The sequence below is a fragment of the Anas platyrhynchos genome, chromosome 3 (assembly GCF_047663525.1).
Source record: "Anas platyrhynchos isolate ZD024472 breed Pekin duck chromosome 3, IASCAAS_PekinDuck_T2T, whole genome shotgun sequence".
Taxonomy (NCBI): domain Eukaryota; kingdom Metazoa; phylum Chordata; class Aves; order Anseriformes; family Anatidae; genus Anas; species Anas platyrhynchos.
In genome coordinates, this window is record NC_092589.1 from 40,597,902 (window position 1) to 40,615,457 (window position 17,556).

General features: G+C 40.4%; 1 long non-coding RNA gene across 2 annotated transcripts in view; it reads right to left on the minus strand.

Moving 5' to 3' along the window:
- The window catches only part of LOC140002144 (uncharacterized), a 57,174-nt gene that overhangs the window by 4,120 nt on the left and 35,498 nt on the right, over nt 1-17,556 (minus strand). The gene's annotated exons all lie outside the window — the stretch shown is intronic.

Genomic DNA, 17,556 nt, shown 5'->3' on the forward strand with positions numbered 1-17,556 from the left:
TACATTTTCTAGCTTTGATAAATTGCATGTCAAGATCAGGTACAAGTGTTTGCTTCAAATCAAAAAGAGAGAGAGAATGAAAGGAAAGAATCAAGATCTGGAGCAACAGATTGGGCTAAAGTTTTTCATTAGTTTGTTATCTAAAACAGCTACTTTAACACACAATGCTAGGTTATTATTCAGCATCTTTTTTATTTGTTTCATTAAAAAAATCAAATTTCTAAAAGCAAAAATGAACAATGACAGAATTCTGCTAACCTTGTTCACTGACAGTGGCCCTTGTACTTTAGCAATGTTCAATATCACTTTGAGCTTTCTTGCACAAACACAGTGACCATACAAAACGAAGGGCAGTAGGGGATCCGACAGTGTTTTATAGGTCTATATGTTTGACTGTATGTGTATACGTATATATTTGTGTAATTCTGATTAAAAAACAAATGTAAACTTGACTGAAAATGCTGTCTGAGTTGATTCATGTGCATAATTTCCCCCCTTAAACCTCTGACAGCAGCCACTGCTTGGCTCAGGATGCTGCAGCTACAGGCAGGGAGAGCAGAGGGGTGGAGCGGGCAGGGCACTGGAGACACGGACAGGAGACAGAAAGGCTGGAGATGCGTGGGTGATGATGAGGTCCTCAGAGCATAGCTGTATCTGAAAAAACAACTAAATAAATGCCAGTTGTTTTATTTTCTCTTTTCACACACCAATATGTTCGTGTAGACTGACCGTGGGCAGTGCTACTGTCTGGAGGGAAAAAAAGATATGCAAGTGGCTGAGCTAGCTTTTACTGGGTGGGCAAGTGGGAGGCAGTGAGGAGGTAGCAGTAGAACTTGCAGATGATACATGCTTAGGAAAAAAATCACATCAAACACGAGCACGTAAAAGCTGCTGGGTGTCACAGTGCATTGTGCTGAGCCAACATTGTTCTGCTCTCTGAACTGATTGATGAGCAGATTTGACATCTAGCAACCCTAGCCGTGGCACGTGATGAGCAATTTTGGAGAGGAAAAAAAATAATCCACCGGGGAGGAGGTACTGGGTACTCAGCATGGCCAGGATAAAGCCAATTCCCACCAGACCAGGTTCCTAAAAAAGTAGGGGTAGCCCATACAAGTTGTCTGCAAACTAAAATATTCCTCAGGTAGTGCAGCTGGGTATGTGAATTTCATTTTATACGTTTGTTTCTTCCCTTCCTTTTTTTGGAAATTGAAAACACTTCCCTGGCAAATTCGTATAGCTGTCAGCTGGCTGAGGGTAGTGCTATCAACTATTTTGCTGCGAGAAGTCCTCCCAGAAGACAAAAACCTGTGGGCTTTATTTCTTTTCACATCACTGATTCATCGCTTGCCCTCCTCCCCCAAGATTTACAGTACATCAGGACCTGACCGGAGGAGTTGTCTGTCATACTTCCAGTTAATCAATGACCTACTTTATTATTACATTTAAAGCATGGGCTGAAAGAGCGGCTTTCTGCATTGAGTGAAGATCTGATCAATAACTGGCATGAAGGACACTGCAGGGAACTGTGCTATGGAACAGAGAACGGTTTTTACTAAATGTCATTTCATGACACCTCCCCTTGGTAGTCCAGTCTATTTTAGGTACCGTAGGACGTCATAATTCCAGTTACTTGTTCAAATAGAGATGCACGGATTGTGGAAATCTACTGAGCACTGAACTGGAAGCCTTTCATGCAGACATTAGCACATTGCAGAAGAAAACAAAACAAAACAAGCTTTGTTATTCACCTTTGATTAATTTCATGTATCTTCTCAGGTATAATTGCAAGTGCAATATAATGCAACTGGTCTTAGCAAGTTAAATGGAAGAGTCCTGAAAAAGTTCTTCTACTGGACTAATAGACTAACATAACTCTGCTGTGAAACTAATTTAATAAGACTGCTACCAATTTTTGGCAGACCTGTTCCTTTGTGTATACTGTATCAAACACTTTGTTTAATTGCAAAATTAACATTTATTTATTTTATGCAGCTCTGCAGAACCACAATGAGGAGAGAAATTAATTGGATTCTCCTCTGTCTCATGTATCACCAGGAGGATTACTACTGTGTTTCTATTATTTGTACTGTACATAACTAATATATGTGTATACACACCCAGTTATGCTTCTGCAACCTCATTCACCCAGTAGCTTCAGTGGATTGACATCAGCCTAACCAGAGACAGAAACCATCCACAGAAAGCTGTAGCTGAAGAATGATTTGACATCTTCTATTGTTGCTAACAGTACAAGAGTTGGAGAGACCACAATTTGAGATCCAGGCTAAATTTGCACAGTTGATAGGTGAGTAATGTCTTCAGTCTGGATTCATCTCACCTACCTGTAGGCAAATATTTCAGTCAATGGAAGGTTAAGTAGACCTCATGTCTGTATTGGGTTAGCTGGGAGTGACAGACAGAGTCTGTCCACCTAAGATCTGAAGCATGTTCTAACGGTGCCTGTCTTGCTCACGGGAAGCCTTGTGAGACCCTGTTCCTAACTGGACACCTCAGGAAGCATTAGCTGTCACCTGCCAAGGCATTAATGCGCTCAAGGAATGGTCCTGACATGGGGGAGAGGACTGGTAGACCTTTTCTCTGTTGTAAGAAAAAAGAATTACCTAAAATTTTATGCCAGTAGTTACTTCCCCATCACTTCTGAGAGGAGGAAAAAAACACCACCACCAAAAAACAAACCAAACCAAAAACCAAAACAAACAAACAAACAAAAAAACTATTACAGCTGAAGTGTGTGGGTTTTCCAGCAGAGAAAGGGGTTGCTGCTGGAACCAGCTTTCTAATGATAGCAAGTACTGCTCAGGGGAATGGAATCTTGTGGAGCCAGAAGAGGTGCATGTTAATGAAACTGGGGTGAAGCCCAGCTGGCCTTATCATTTTAGTTCCTGCCCTAAAGGGGGACAGTTCCCTCTGTGTTTGGGTTTGTTTTATTGAGAGAAGAGCTTCTGTCATGGCATCAAATCATTTGGAGAAGCTTTATATATGAGAAATGCCAATACCTGAAGCCAAACACCTAAACAAGTATCACAATTTCAGGTTCTTGCTAGCCACACGGCTTTGGCCTTTTGCCAAGCAGTGTTTCAGAAAAATGTATTGCCATATAAGCAAATGATCTAAAAATGCCTCACGTTAAACTAAGTGATAACAGGAAAACACAGCAGTATGGGGGGGAGTGGTTAAAGTGGGTTGCCGAATGTAACAAGGGCGACTTTGAGGTTGTCCCAAAGCATGTGTCCTTCCAAAAGAGTAAACACACGCTTGGGCTGAGGAGTCAAAAGCTGACAAACGAGATGAGAGCGACACGGCCCTCTGGTGTGCCAGAAGTTGGTGTATCTTAACTGTCACAGCTCAAAGGGCTCCAAAGAGCAGAGATGCCACGACTGATGATTAGCATGAAATTTATATAATAAGATTATGCAGCAAGGCAGTCCATTTACTTAGTTGTAAACTGAATAATTAGATATGGAAATTAGCAGCCATGGGTCACAAAATGCCACCATTTTCAGAATAACCTCATTGTAAGAGCTGATCTAAACTGAAAAAAAAAAATCAAGGAACCACTGCAGAGAATGTAACACATTTAACAGTGGAATAAACTGATATTGAAAAGATGGCACTGCAGTGAAATGAAAATCCGCTCCCAAAGCCCACCTATATTTGTGCAGACCTCAATATATTAAATCTCTCTGAAGGGCAGTTGTTTTTTTTTTGGTTGTTTTTGTTGGTTGGCTGTTCTTTTTTTTTTTTTTTTTTTTTTTGGACAGCTCAGATCAGTATCCCTGTTGCAAACCCTTCTCCTGCCACTGGTGCTGAGAGCAGAACTGCTGATGTTCTGCTTCACTCAGAGCGGGCAGACTTGCCAGGAATTTATGGTTCCCACCAAGGGAAGCAAACAAGCTTGTTAGTTGGCTGATGAGTTAAATGCAAGCTACCAGGCCTTTTTGCCCCCCTTGTTCTTCCCACAGCTGTCCTATTCTGTGAGTGAGATGTTCTGCTGCTGAAGTCACGTAAGTAATAAAATGGTGCTGTGGTGTGTCCACTATTGATTCTCTGTCTCAGTGACACAGACCCTGCAGGCTCCAGGCACCTCTGAAGCCTTTCAGTCAGATGGTGATGGAGGATGGCTTACAACACACCCCTGAAACACAACCTCCTCCCTTTTGCGCTTCTCGCTCTTTAAGTTGCTCCCACCTCTCTCAGCAAAACAGGGCATGTGCCTGGAATCTGGCATTACCAACTGAACCCTCAAGTTACTAACTGCAATTGAAGTGCTGAGTATCCTGAACACTCCCTGGAAATTTAAGTTCCTCTGTGCTTTAGAGATCAGAGATCTACACCTCACGGTACCTGTGCAGAAGAGTGACGAACAGAGCTGTCTTCTGCACTGCTGGTGACTCAGGACAGCCTTCCTTACCTTTCTCAGACTTGACTGGCCTCCCCAGTGCAAAGAACCTCCAGGATCAGTCCCCTGTAGGGTTCGTGCAGCCTGTAGGAGAGTCACTGTGCACAAAGAACATCAAGAACAAGCAGACCTAGAGGAACGGGGGAAACATGCTCATGAGGTGTCTGTGGACTGATGTCCACGTTCTTAAGCTATTTCACAGTGCTCACCAATGCACGTCCGGACCAAGGCATGCAGAATCCCAGGCCAGAGATGTGGCTGCAGCTGCCCTGGTTGGAGCAGAAAACCTACCAGAAATTTGGGGAAGACACCATCTTTTTCAGTGTTTGTGTGACTTGGTTCTGCACGAACCAAGGGCTGAATCTCTCCCCTGAGGGTTTATTCTCCATTTTCTGTGGCACTAATGTTAATCCAAGTGGTAACTATGATTTACACAAAGCTTCTGACTTACTCTGTTGTAATGTTAAACAAAAAGATCCACTGGAAATGCACCAATAAAAATTACAATAAAGGCCAATTAGGTTCTTTTTTCTCTGACTTATCCACACAAAGAACATTTTAAAAGGTGAATTGCGACCGAGGCACCACTCCAGCTGGGATGAGGATAATTTGGGGCTGGTAACTGTAATAGCTTCTAAGTGAAATTCATTTGCAGCCAGTAGTACAGATCTAACTGATTTTCATCTGCACTTTTAATAAAGCAATTACAAAACAGCATAGTCTCCAGCATGTTAAAGTGTCCAAAGCTGGGACAGAAATTAATAATGTAATAGGGTAAGGCACCTAGGGTCTGGATAAAGTGTCCTGGAATTAGAAATGCTAACAGTTTGTCTCGTCAATAACTGGATTGGTATAACCGAGGGCACAGTGGTGTGCCACAAAGCCCATTCTGCACTTGAAGTCCCTCCAGAACCTGAAAGCCAGCCCTGCCACATGTCTGGAGCTTCCCAGCACCATGCACCCTTCTAGAAAAATGCAGGATGTTGGACTGCTGCAGTCATCTAACAGTGCCGATATTCCTGATATATCTTGCCAAAAAAGACCAGGGTTATGATAATGGAAACCTTTTCTTCCTGCTTTTGAAAGGATTCATTGATTAAGGATGAGACCTGACATTTGTGCTGAGACTTCCAGTGTCACAAAAAGGCTGAAAAATCTGATTACAGTTGAGGTGAACCAGGGAAGATCTCAAAAAGCCTTGCAAATTTCAAGAGTGTTCTGCTGATGAGAAAGAGCTATTCAGCAGGTCACAATTCCATGCAAGATATTAATTTATAAGGAGAACGACTAGGTCAGAAGGAAAGCATAAATGAATTGTCACTTAAGAAATTTCTACACTGAATAAATCAAGCGATATCTTTAACTTAACTTTTAATAGACTTAATGTCTTGGGATAACCTTTCACAGTCTCAAAGAACTTATTCACTTATTCAGAAATACTGGGCATAGCTTTTAATTTTGCTGTACTACAGCACACTTGTTTGTACAAACATCCAACCTACCTTACATGAAGTTTGCAACTTCACTGATGTTGCAGAGTATTTAAAATACTTGGATGTCAGCGAGTCAGAAATTAAGAGCATTTAGTATTAGTTATTTGCTATGTTCTTTCTCCACATATTTTAGTCATACAATATGCATGGAAAAGAATGAAAGTAGCTAGCACTGCTTTCCTGAAGACAAACAAGTCTTCTTCCTTGCACCTCTCAATCTGGCCCTGCAACTCTGGCTGTCTGCCAGCCAAGTTAGTGCTGGTATCATGTAGGCTAATGTAACTGTTGAATCACTTCACTAAATTTAGATCCTTGTCTCAGAATTGCCTCCAAACATTTAAATGGAACATACAAAGATGCTTTTCAGGTTTTGTGTGGTTTTGTTCTTTAAATCAGACACATGCTTTTAATTTGGCTTTCTTAATTTTTCAGTAAAAAGGAGTTGTTGTTCAGAGTTACTCATTCAACAGTATTAATTATAAATATTTTAGAGGTCCTTTCCTAACATGACATACATTCAACACTGGATATCTGATTCTCTGGGTACTGGGGAAACTTAGGGAAAGGTTGTTTTTTCTGCTTTGCCAGCCAAAAGGAGAAATGCACACCATGACACCGTGCAGCTCAGCACCATAGATGTATAACCCAAAACACAGTAGGTGTGGCAGCACTGCCTCTTCACAGCCCATGTCCAGAAATACCCAGTAGGAGAGTGACTAGCAGATACCAGAGCCCTGTTTGGCTTATTTCACCTCTCTTCTTCTCTCACTGAAAGTGCTGAAGACCTGGGGAAGTGGAAGAGGCCAGCGAACCAGGCTTACAGTCACACCTCATGGTCCTCTGTGACTGATTTCACACTTTGGCTTTGAACTGACTTTGTGACTAGTTGATGGTATGATTGTGTGATGATGAACTACATAGGCAGCATAAAATCCATCCTGTTAGTCATTACAAGCTGACTGATATCTGGCAGATAGACACCGATTCACTTTGGGGGGACAGTCTGACCAGCGGCAGGAGAGCTTATGGCTTGGAAGGTGTGACGCACTTTCTGGTGTGCAGATGTAAGCTCAAAGCAAGTCGCACAGACTTGAAGCTCTGGGAAAAAGACATGAAAGGGGTATTTCTCTGGGAATAAGCCCCATTTTCTGAGCTAAGTAATGTACCATCACTTTTTCTTTAAGGGATATTAAAATGAAGCTGTTTATCAGAGCATAAGCTCATGGCTGTTTTAGAGTTCATTTCACATTGCACATATTGGTATCTGACTGTTTTTAGAGACTTCCCTGCAGCAGATTTTCAGAAACTGAAAAGAAAGACACCACATGGAAGTGGGTAAATGACTATCAAAACAAGATTTATGAGACTCTGTATGAAAGCTGCTGTTGTAAACAGCTATAGTTGTATCATGAGCAGGACTCCACACAGAGACGAACAATCCTGCAGTTCTCTTAGTGGCAGGTATGCGAGGCTCCTGCTGCTGTACTGAAGCAGGCAATACGTCTGGGGGAGAAGCAGAAAGTTTGGAATGTGCTATGGTTACCTCCTCAAACTCCATACATCACTCAGGGTGCAAACAGCTGATTCTACTCATGGTTTTTGTTCTTACAATTCATGGTTAATATTAACTCAGTAACTGTGGCAGCTAAGTTTGTTTTATTCTGTATAATTGCACAGTTTATCCCAGAAATACATACCGTAGCATCCCTTACATTTTTCTCTGAAGCATCTGATATTGGCCAGGGTCATATTCCAGATTTTTTTTGACCAGCTTGGAAATTCTTCCTTGTTTGATTAAACAAAGTCATAACACTTTCCTTGCATATGGCAAATAGTCACACTTGAAGCTTAGAAAATAATGGTAGTAGTATTTACCCCAAAAGAATCCAAACAAGCTGTAATATATATTTATACACACACTTACAGATATGTGTATACGTAAATATATAAGTGCAAGAAGCGTTCTCTGAAACACCACCCTCTCCAAGGTAAGGGACAGCAATTAGCTAGTGCTGAACTCAACCCATAGTAGCAGAAGGAATGGAAATTTTGGCCTCTAGAGGCCAAAAAACAAGTTCATATTTTCAGTGTTCATGCACAGCATCTCTGATGCTCCATGGCTCAGCTGAGGGCATGAGGCACTCCTCAGAGCAGAACTCCTAAATGGGTGCTGCAGAGCTGTGAGAGGCTGAGTTTGTAGCAAAAGACTGAATTGTTTTCATAGCCAGAAGCTGGAGAAAACTCACAATGGAAGCCTTGAAGTGGAAAACGTAGTGAGGGAAGCAGGGAGATAGTGAATAAAAAAAGGGCGAAACTAGGCCCAGAGACATCTGAGAAACTCATCTCTCAAATCTACTGATGTTCATCAGTGCAGTATCTGAGCTTTCTGGGTAGCAAGTGATATGTTTTGGGGAAAGAGAGGTGAAATGGATTATTCAGAATTAAGTACATCATCTGAAAACAACCCAAACTTCAAAGACACTCACAGTCATTGGCTTTTTCTATTTAACTCCATTAATGCTTTAACTACATAATTCATAAATCTTCTTCTTTTCAAGAAGAGAAGATACAGTATTCATCCAGAGTTGAATATGAACCTCACCTCAAATATCCCCATTATACTGAAAAGGGTTTATTTCCATTTGGATCTGAATTTTACTTCTCCTCTCCTTTAACATTTAAAAATGCTCAGACATCTGGAGGAAAGACCTTCAAGTCTTATAATGTTTCCATGTGGATCTGGATTTAAAACCATAGCGGACACGAACCCATCATCTACCCATACACTAGCACAGCTTTGTCATGCAGTTACACTTTCAGGGATGTGGTCTGTAATTTCCCTGTGTTATCTGTGGCCCAGACTACAACACAGTGTTTTCCACATGCCAGAACTGAATTGTCAGCTTTAATAGTAATTTTACCAGCAAAGTCACTGAACTGGCCAATGTCATTCATGGTTACACTCTACAATGACATTTGGACTCAGATTGAATTAGATTAGTTAAAGCTTTATTGCCAAAGCGAAACAAATCACTTTAATTAATACTGCAAGCTGAACGAAAGCTGAAGCATGGTAATTTTTGTTCTTTCTGTAAGGCCTACCTCCTTCGGTACCACAAATATCTTTACAGCTTGGTGTGAGATCATCTGCTCCAGCTGAAGTCCCTATTAAAATCATTCTTTCTTCAGTCAGTTTTGGTGGGTAACCTGGATATAACTTCAATATACTTCAAGAAAATGGACAATAATTTCAACTTTATGCCATGGGGAGGGACAAAAGAATACAAAAGAAAACCTAATGGTTCTAATTCCTGAGGTGGGAAGGATTCCTGCATGAGCATAAACTGGAAATGTTGTTTGGTGACCTTTTGACAAAGCACCAGTACAAGTCATAGCATGGCATTGCTCGGGACTGAAGATAGGCTGTTGGGCTAATAAAGCTGCATTGCTGGCAGCAGCCAATGTTGGGAGGGCAGGAAATTGGAATTCCAGCAAAGCAAGGTGGAAATCAGGCAAGAAAATCCTTTATGATACACCTATCCATCAAAAACAATTCCAGTTAACTGAAGATATAAATGTGAGTTAATTTTCTGAAAATATTTTTTCCACTGAACTTCATTCTTCACTACACCAAAACTGGAAAGCAACATTCTCCCTGCATGATTTTCCTAGCATCAGTTTCCAGGTAGTGGCTCAGCATATGCGCTATTATTTCCCTCTGCACTGCCATTTGCTGTCCTTTCCTTGAAGACTAGTCAAAACATCTGCCCTAAGAGTTTGAATTACCTGACTTTGGAAGATATTGCTGTGTATACAGCGTCAAGTATGCACATGCCCTTTACAGGGCTCATTGAGAATGAACAGCTCACCATCTCACTTGCAGAATATGATGCACAGCCCAGTTATTGTTGGTGAAGAGATCTCACAATTTTTCTTTTCAATGGCAGAGTGTTTTAAGGGAAGATTGAAAGAGATGAATGGTGCTTATAATCTGCAAAGTAGTGGCCTGCTCTAAGTAGAGGTGTGATGTGAAAAGAAGTGCAAGTCACAAGTGGGAGAAGATGACAAAAGAAGTAGGCAGCACAAAATGCATGGAACAGATCAGGGCTGACTCATACAGCTTTCCAGTCTGTTTATTTCTTTGGAGGACTGCAGAGAAATCTCTTGGCCTTGTGGACAACTGGCTCCTGCACACAGCTCTTCTTTGTGATTTTCCGCCATTCTCTAAGGTATAGACCTCCTTCCTTATACACATGCCCTATGAACAAGCTGGGAATGTGCAAGAAAGAGGGAGGAAAACAGAATTAAGGTATTTCTGTTATTCCGCTGACCTGCAGGGAATTGGAATTAACCACTCCATCCTCATGCTTGTTTGTCCTTTAACTGTATCAGTATCATCTTTCTCACCTTTGAAATAATCTCCTTGCTACTGAAAATGAAATCCCACAAGCACCTGGTACTGGCAGGATCCATGCACAGGAAGGAAGGAAATGACAATCTGCATTATGTGGACTTTCAGGAGCAACCACGTGCTGGAAAACCAGACAATTCAGATGCCTTTAAGATATCACATGATATCTTACAGAGTGTGGGTAGAGTTAGGGCTTAGGTAGCCAAAAACAAAAAGAGCTTTCAGGAGAGCGCTTAGACTAAACTTTTTACAGCCTGGAAACTTTGACATCTACAGAATGCAATGCTTAGTTATTCAGCCTCTGTTTACATCTCCTTCAGATCTAGCCATCTGCTACACTTCAGCTGTTGTGTTTTGATGCCAACCGTCCTGTAAGCAGGCTTGCATTGATCAGATTCCATCTAGCAGTGTAGCTGCTTCTTGGTGAAAGCCTAGCTTAGTGGTTCCTCTCTTACTTCTGCTTGTAGATGTGAATATTGCTTTCTCATCAGAATCAAACTGTCATAGACATCTATTACTTGCCCACATCCATTCTTGCAAGTCCATTCATTCACTGGAAGTTCCTACTATGTTACTTTGTGTGCCACTGCTGCAAAGTATGAAAGTACAGACAATCCATACATGCACGGATATGACACTTAGCAATTAGAAATTCACTTCCTTGCCTCTTTCACTGGCATCTATTATATTCTCAGCAAAATAAACCATTCAGTATATTAAAAGTGGGTCATTTTTAGAAGTTATATTCATGGACAGAGCTAGAGTTGACTGAGACACAAAGATTTCCTTAGACTATTCTTTTCTCTACCTGGCTACTTCTCGTTCTTCTAAAATCTAGGTACATATTTTTAGATAATATTTCTTAAAACATGGACATCATTTAGAGGAACTATTCACTAAGCTATTAAATCGTAACTATGCAATGAATGTTAAGGAGTGGGAAGAAGGGAAGGTAGGAGACTTGATAAAATGTAGACAGGTAGAACAAGAGATCAGCAGGAGTGAAACTTGTTATTCATTCTAAGATAGTAATGATGCCTTCAAAAAGGCTTTTTTTTTTTTTTTTTTTTAAGCTGAGGTTCCGAGTCTCTTCTTGCATACCTTTAAATTATTACTCATTCATAGAGTCAGAAACATTCTGTAATAAGTTCCCTAGTCTGCCAGAACAAAAGGCACAGCAGGCATTGTAAGACTGGAAATGTGTCTAGCTTTCTTTTCATGTTTCATCTGCCTTACTCCCTTCCCATCCTGTGCTTGTTTCCTACCTTTTCAGACTATTACACCTTGCAGGAGGGCCTGTGCCTTTTAAGGCCAGCATTTAAGACACTGTGAGCACACCAATAATGCAATAATGCAATCGATAATAATGGGACAGATCCTACCATTGTTGCACCACGGAGCAGCTAAGCAGATAACTAGGTCTCATAGTACATTCATAGTAAATTTAGGGTCTCAATCCTGAAAACATTTCCACAAAGTTGTGTTACACAAATTAGTAGGAAAGTCCGTGGTCGTGAATTGCAGCACACACATATGTGCTTTCAGGATTAAGGCCCAGAAAGCAACAGGGTACTGTTTATTTTAATCCTGTTCATTACGTTTAGTGAGTAGAACGACAGCATGATTTTGCTTTGCTTTGTTTTTGTCATCACAGCAGCTTCCAAGAATTCAGGAGTGAACCGCTGGCTCTGTTGAATAAACTGCAAGCTCTTATTGACTGCAGCTAGACCTTTTAATCACAGTGGTTCTTACCGTGATTGCACAGAAACACTGAATTCTTCCACACAATGAAGAAGACAAAAGGATTTCCTCAGGTAACTTCCACTACTGAAAGAACAGGAATTACAAGGTGTATTTTCAACTTTGTGATGAGGGTCTGGGTTTCTGTTATAAAACAAACACAGCTTAATATGCACTTCTCCCCTGATCCTCCAAAAGCTGGTTAAAATGTACCAATTAACCTTTCTGCTGAATATACGATGGACAATACCTTGCTGCTCAGAAGTACTCAGTCAGATTCTGAAACTACAGTTTTTTATTACATAGAGGGAGAAAATATATATATATATATTAATTTGAGGAGTTGAGGTAATAATCATGAAGTCTCTGTAGATACAGCACCCAACCCACCAGCATCCTGGGTAGCGCTGCCTTGCCATGGATTCCCTCAGGCATCATTTAGATGTTAAAGGCAGAGGACCCACGTGCCATCTTCACATTGCTTCCTTCAGCAGTTATTTCAGAGCTTTTGCTAAATCAGTGTTTTTTAGCATGGCACCATTTGAAAATTTAGCTAGGGTTGTCTAATGAACCTTTACTTAATTCATCCATTTCCACTCAGAGCGTGCTGGGCAAAATTGGCCCCAGTTCCCCTGCAGTGACCAGTTATGGCCACTTCCTGCTGCAGCATCATGTGTGGTCACAAAGCTCCTCTCACAGCAATGTAGGACCTGTGCAATGGCAGTATGGCTGTGGGAAAGCAACATCGTTGAGGGAGCGGTGATGTATCTTATCAAATCAACACACAGAGGTGCAAGAAAAAAGTAGAGCATCTTTTGGTCCATGGCCTAATCCCAGAGGACTCATGCGGATGGCACAGATTTTGCGCTAAGCATTGATGGAACTGTGTCAGTGCCACATAGCAGGGAGGCCTCACTCAGTCTGTTCATTTCTTGAAGACTGCTGCAGCTTCAAATAAAAGTCCAATTGGCTTTCATTAGCGTACATATCTCGGATTTCAAATACCCTTAAATCATGGAGAAAATAATTGAAAGTTACTTAAAGAATGGATACAAGAAAGATGGGGAGAGACTCTTTATCAGTGAGCATATCAACAGACAAGGGGTAATAGCTTTAAACAAAAGAGGATAAGTTTTGATTAGATCAAAGGAAGAAATTTTTCACTCAGAGGGTGGTGAGGTCCTGGCACAGGCTGCCCAGAGAAGCTGTGGTTGCCCCATCCTTGGAGCTGCCCGAGGCCAGGCTGGATGGGGCTTTGAGCAACCTGGTCTGGTGGGAGGTGTCCCTGCCCATGGCAGGGGGTTGGAACTGAGTGGTCTTTAAGGTCCTTTCCAACCCAAACCATTCTGTGGTTCTATGAAAAGGTTAGATATTTCATCACATGGAGTCTGATGCTATCTGTCTTTCACGGTGTAAAAACGTTTTCTTGGTTCTGTGTTGTTCAGGTTTTTTCACATTATTCATAGCTACATAGATGAGGTTTTGCTCTGATGAATCACTTACTCAAGGCGTAGCATAGTTTTTGCATAGCGTAACAAGGTTCTTTAGTCTTGTGATGAGGATAATTTCATTAAATCTCCTACAAGACTTGAATGAAGAATAACCAGATTCTTTCCAGTGGTTTATAAGGTGATTGCTGTTGCAAAAGATAGCTCAGTTTCCTCTAACAGTTCATCAATTTAGAACAGCAAGGTTTTCCTTGATGCCTTGTCCCAAACTATGTAGAAATTCTGCATAAAAGTCCCTATAGAATTTTTTATTTTTTTTGTTAATAACACTATTCGAGAGAGCTGCCCTCTCAGAGAGCACTATTTTGAGGACAACTGTGGAAAGTCAGTAAAGGAAATATGAAAAAAGGTGTCTGGATTTTCTTTGCAACTATGCTCACAGCATGGAAGGCTGCATGCATGTACAAAGGTCAAGATAGCATGTGGGAAGTTTGGGGTGTATTTCTTGCAAAGCTTGAAACGAGAGAAGAAATAATGAACATTGCTCCAGACCTTTCACCTCTAGATGCTATATGACCTCTGATTTCTACACAGTGTTTCAGGAAGCTCTAGTAGGATTGTGCAAAGACAAGAATTTCCTAGCCAAGAACGAAGATAGCTGCATGCAGGGGTTCCCTCTCTTCACAGATATTGGAAAAATACATTCTTCCCATTCTCCCCCTTACTTTGTGTCATCCTTTTCAATTCACGTTACATGTTCAGTTCAGCATGGATCCAGAGTTTCAGCCAACATGAAAAAAGGCCTGTAAATCTGACGTGCATGAATCTGCACAGCAGATTTCAGAGGGATTCATAGTTTCTAAGGCAAATTGGAAAGTATAATCCTGGCTATTTTTTAACAAGTGTTCCTTGACTACAGGACTCTATTGGCAGAGCCTGCACAAAAATATTGCCTTTAAATGTCTGTGCCTAGACATAAAGAAGGCATTTTGCCAAAATGAAAGTGAAAATCATTGGCCAAATTAGCATCGTGTGATCTTAGCTTTAAAATGACCCTGACGCTGTATAAACAAGATTACATAAGGGTTCAGAGGTATGTGAAGCAGTTCGGTAGTGCCATCTTGAGGGAAGCTCCTAGATGTTATGTTCAATTCCAGATTTCAGCACATCAGCATTTGCCCATATTTTCTTAGTTGGAAATAAGTCAATGAACTACCTCAGAAGAGCACAGTACGGCAGATTCAAAAACGCATTAAAACATGCCCTTATTTAGCAGAAGAGGAGTCAAAACCAGCACTAATGCATTTCTATTGCTGCAGAAAATTATAGTCTGGGAAATAGAATTGTAATGTTTTGCTCTTTTAGCTGTTTATCACAAAGCCACTTCGTAATATGGATTAAGCCTTGCAAAACATTAACGCTAATTTAGACCATAAATATCTTTGTGTCAGAAGGGAATATACGGAGGTAAGGAGATGAATACAGAGTCTCACATAATTTTGTTTATCTTCTGTAATCTTTATCTTCATCCAGGATGCAGAACGGGATCCATTTATGCTAGTCCAATTTTCAGTAGAATAATAACCACACATCGGAAATCAGATTGATTAATTTATGAAGTAGCAAATGGCCAGAATTACAAAAGAGGATGCTTACAATTACGATCTGCTTTGCTTTCCACCCATTCCTATCTTCCCTTTCATATTGGTCTGGAAGTGCCATACACCATCTGGTAGGCTAAGATCAGAAAATGTCAGAAGTGGTTTTCATATTTCAGATCTGTCAGCTGGTGACAGCTAGGGCGGTTTATAGATCATGCAAATTTTTTCATTTTCATTTTTTACTGGGGAAGGCTCTCTTTCTTTATTCCATAAACATTTCCTGACCAGAGGCAGAAATGGCAGCAAGTGATGTTTTTTGTATGGAGTTTCTTAGTTTTCACTGTTTCCTTCTTTTAGTGAGAACATATTTACAGCTCTTAAGCTAACACAAAAAATAGTGCATGATCTTTAATAGCTTAGATGTTGATGACTTGTTACTTGACACGCATAATCACCAGAGCTGACGTATGATTTATTGATTATCTATGAAAGAATAGACAGCTGTGAACTTCTATGCCTCAGTAAATATCAACATTACAGGAGTGCAAATGCATGCAGTGTGCGGTCTTACAGCCATGCACAGTTCCTCTGGGCCCTGGACATGGAACTAAGCACTAAACATACAAATTCACAAGATACAAGCACAGTCACTTTTTGCTGAATTTAGCAGGACAGAGGACATTTTGCTCCTATGGGAAGCTCCAACAAGTTGTGCAACTGTCTTTGGAAGCAGAGAGAAACAGGAAGGGAGAAGGAAGGAAGATGCCTTTCCTTTCAAGGAAAAATAAAGGGAAAGGGAGAAATGAACACCTCCTTGAATGTAACTGCAGAAAGCCTCAGAGTAATCGCAGACTGAGATCCTGGTATGCTGGTGTGATATTCATTTCACAAAAATAAGTCTGAATGAATAGGTTTTGGCAAGGTAAACACCATCTTACTTTAGTTATAGGATGCCTTGCTCCGACTTAATCTTGACATTCTCAGAGTTTGCAGAGTAGTCTGTCCATGTATGACACCGTATGCAATTATTTTTCACCCACAATCTGATGTTAACTAAATGGCTAATCAGTGAATATGCATTAAAAAACAAACAAACAAAAAACAACAAAGAAGTAGAAAACAGTAGTTTATAAGCCTCCTCCAATCAATCCCTAAAAAGTGCTGAAGAAAATACTTTTGTGTATATTCTTTTGAAGTATAATTTGCTTAACGGATATGCATAAATGCATATTTTTGATTAAATGGAAACTGACTGTGCCCAGGGATCAGTATGTATCCTTTATTTGGCTTTCTCTTACTGTCTTACATCCTTTTCACTCTTTACTCTGAGTCAGATTTTTGGGAATAAAAGTGATATCCACTGAACAATAGCAGTTTATAAAGGTGAAGGCCTGCCCTCTGTCTTCGAAGTCTTTAATACCTTATTGTTAATCAATATGAAGTTAAATGTTCAAAATGATATTACCATAACAGTGTGAAACTGAAGCATAAGTGAAAGAAATAAACATGCTAGTGCTTTTTAGAAGCAGATACATTTTTTATCACCAGACATTTCCCCCATTTTCTGAATTTATTAATAAATTTTATTTCCTTTATTAATTGTTTCTCTAGGAAACTGCCAGGAAAGACTAAGAGACTATGTCTGTGAAAAATACCCAAGACTATGTTAATAATTTATTGGTTATGTGAAGATATTTAATATATATATGCTTCAAATCATTATGAACTAAAGAAGTAATAACACTTGCTAAATTTGAGGCAATACTTCTTCCTCTGTGGAACTAAAATTATTTCCTCATGTACCATCATATACTTTTCCATCAACACGGGATGCAGATAAGCAGTTATCAAAATTACTATGTAATGTTCTTTTATACTATCCTCACCATAATTAAAACCACTAGCTCATTCTGCTCTGGGGAGGTTTGTGCACATGTACCCCACATACACACGAAAGTAGGAAATAGGTGTGAAGGCTCTATTTCTGCACTTGTTTATAGCCTTTCTTTCCAAAGACTGAAAATACCGTTCAGAAGATCTCCCTTGAAAGAAGGAAACATACTGATGGGGAGGGTATGGCAAATCTGGGAAATGAGTCCTGGATTACAGCAGGTTTCCCAGCTCTCCTTACATATCCTGCCCAGCCACAAAAGGCTTTCAAGAGGAATGACTAGCAAGATGTGGTGCATGGTGGAGCTGCCTTCTGTCCTTCTGTGCTCAGAACAAGACTGTGTAAGACTCTTGTATACCTCTGGAAACAAAGGGAGAGTTTTGCCATTAATGAATAAACTCTTTTGTTCTTGTTCTTGTCTTATTTTTTGTGTGTGTGAGCATAGGAAAAACACCTACAATCCAGGTGTGAATAGTACTTGTATGTATTTACCGCTTCTTTTAACTTGCTTTCTCCTACTTAATCATGTCCAGACCTAACGGTCCAGAT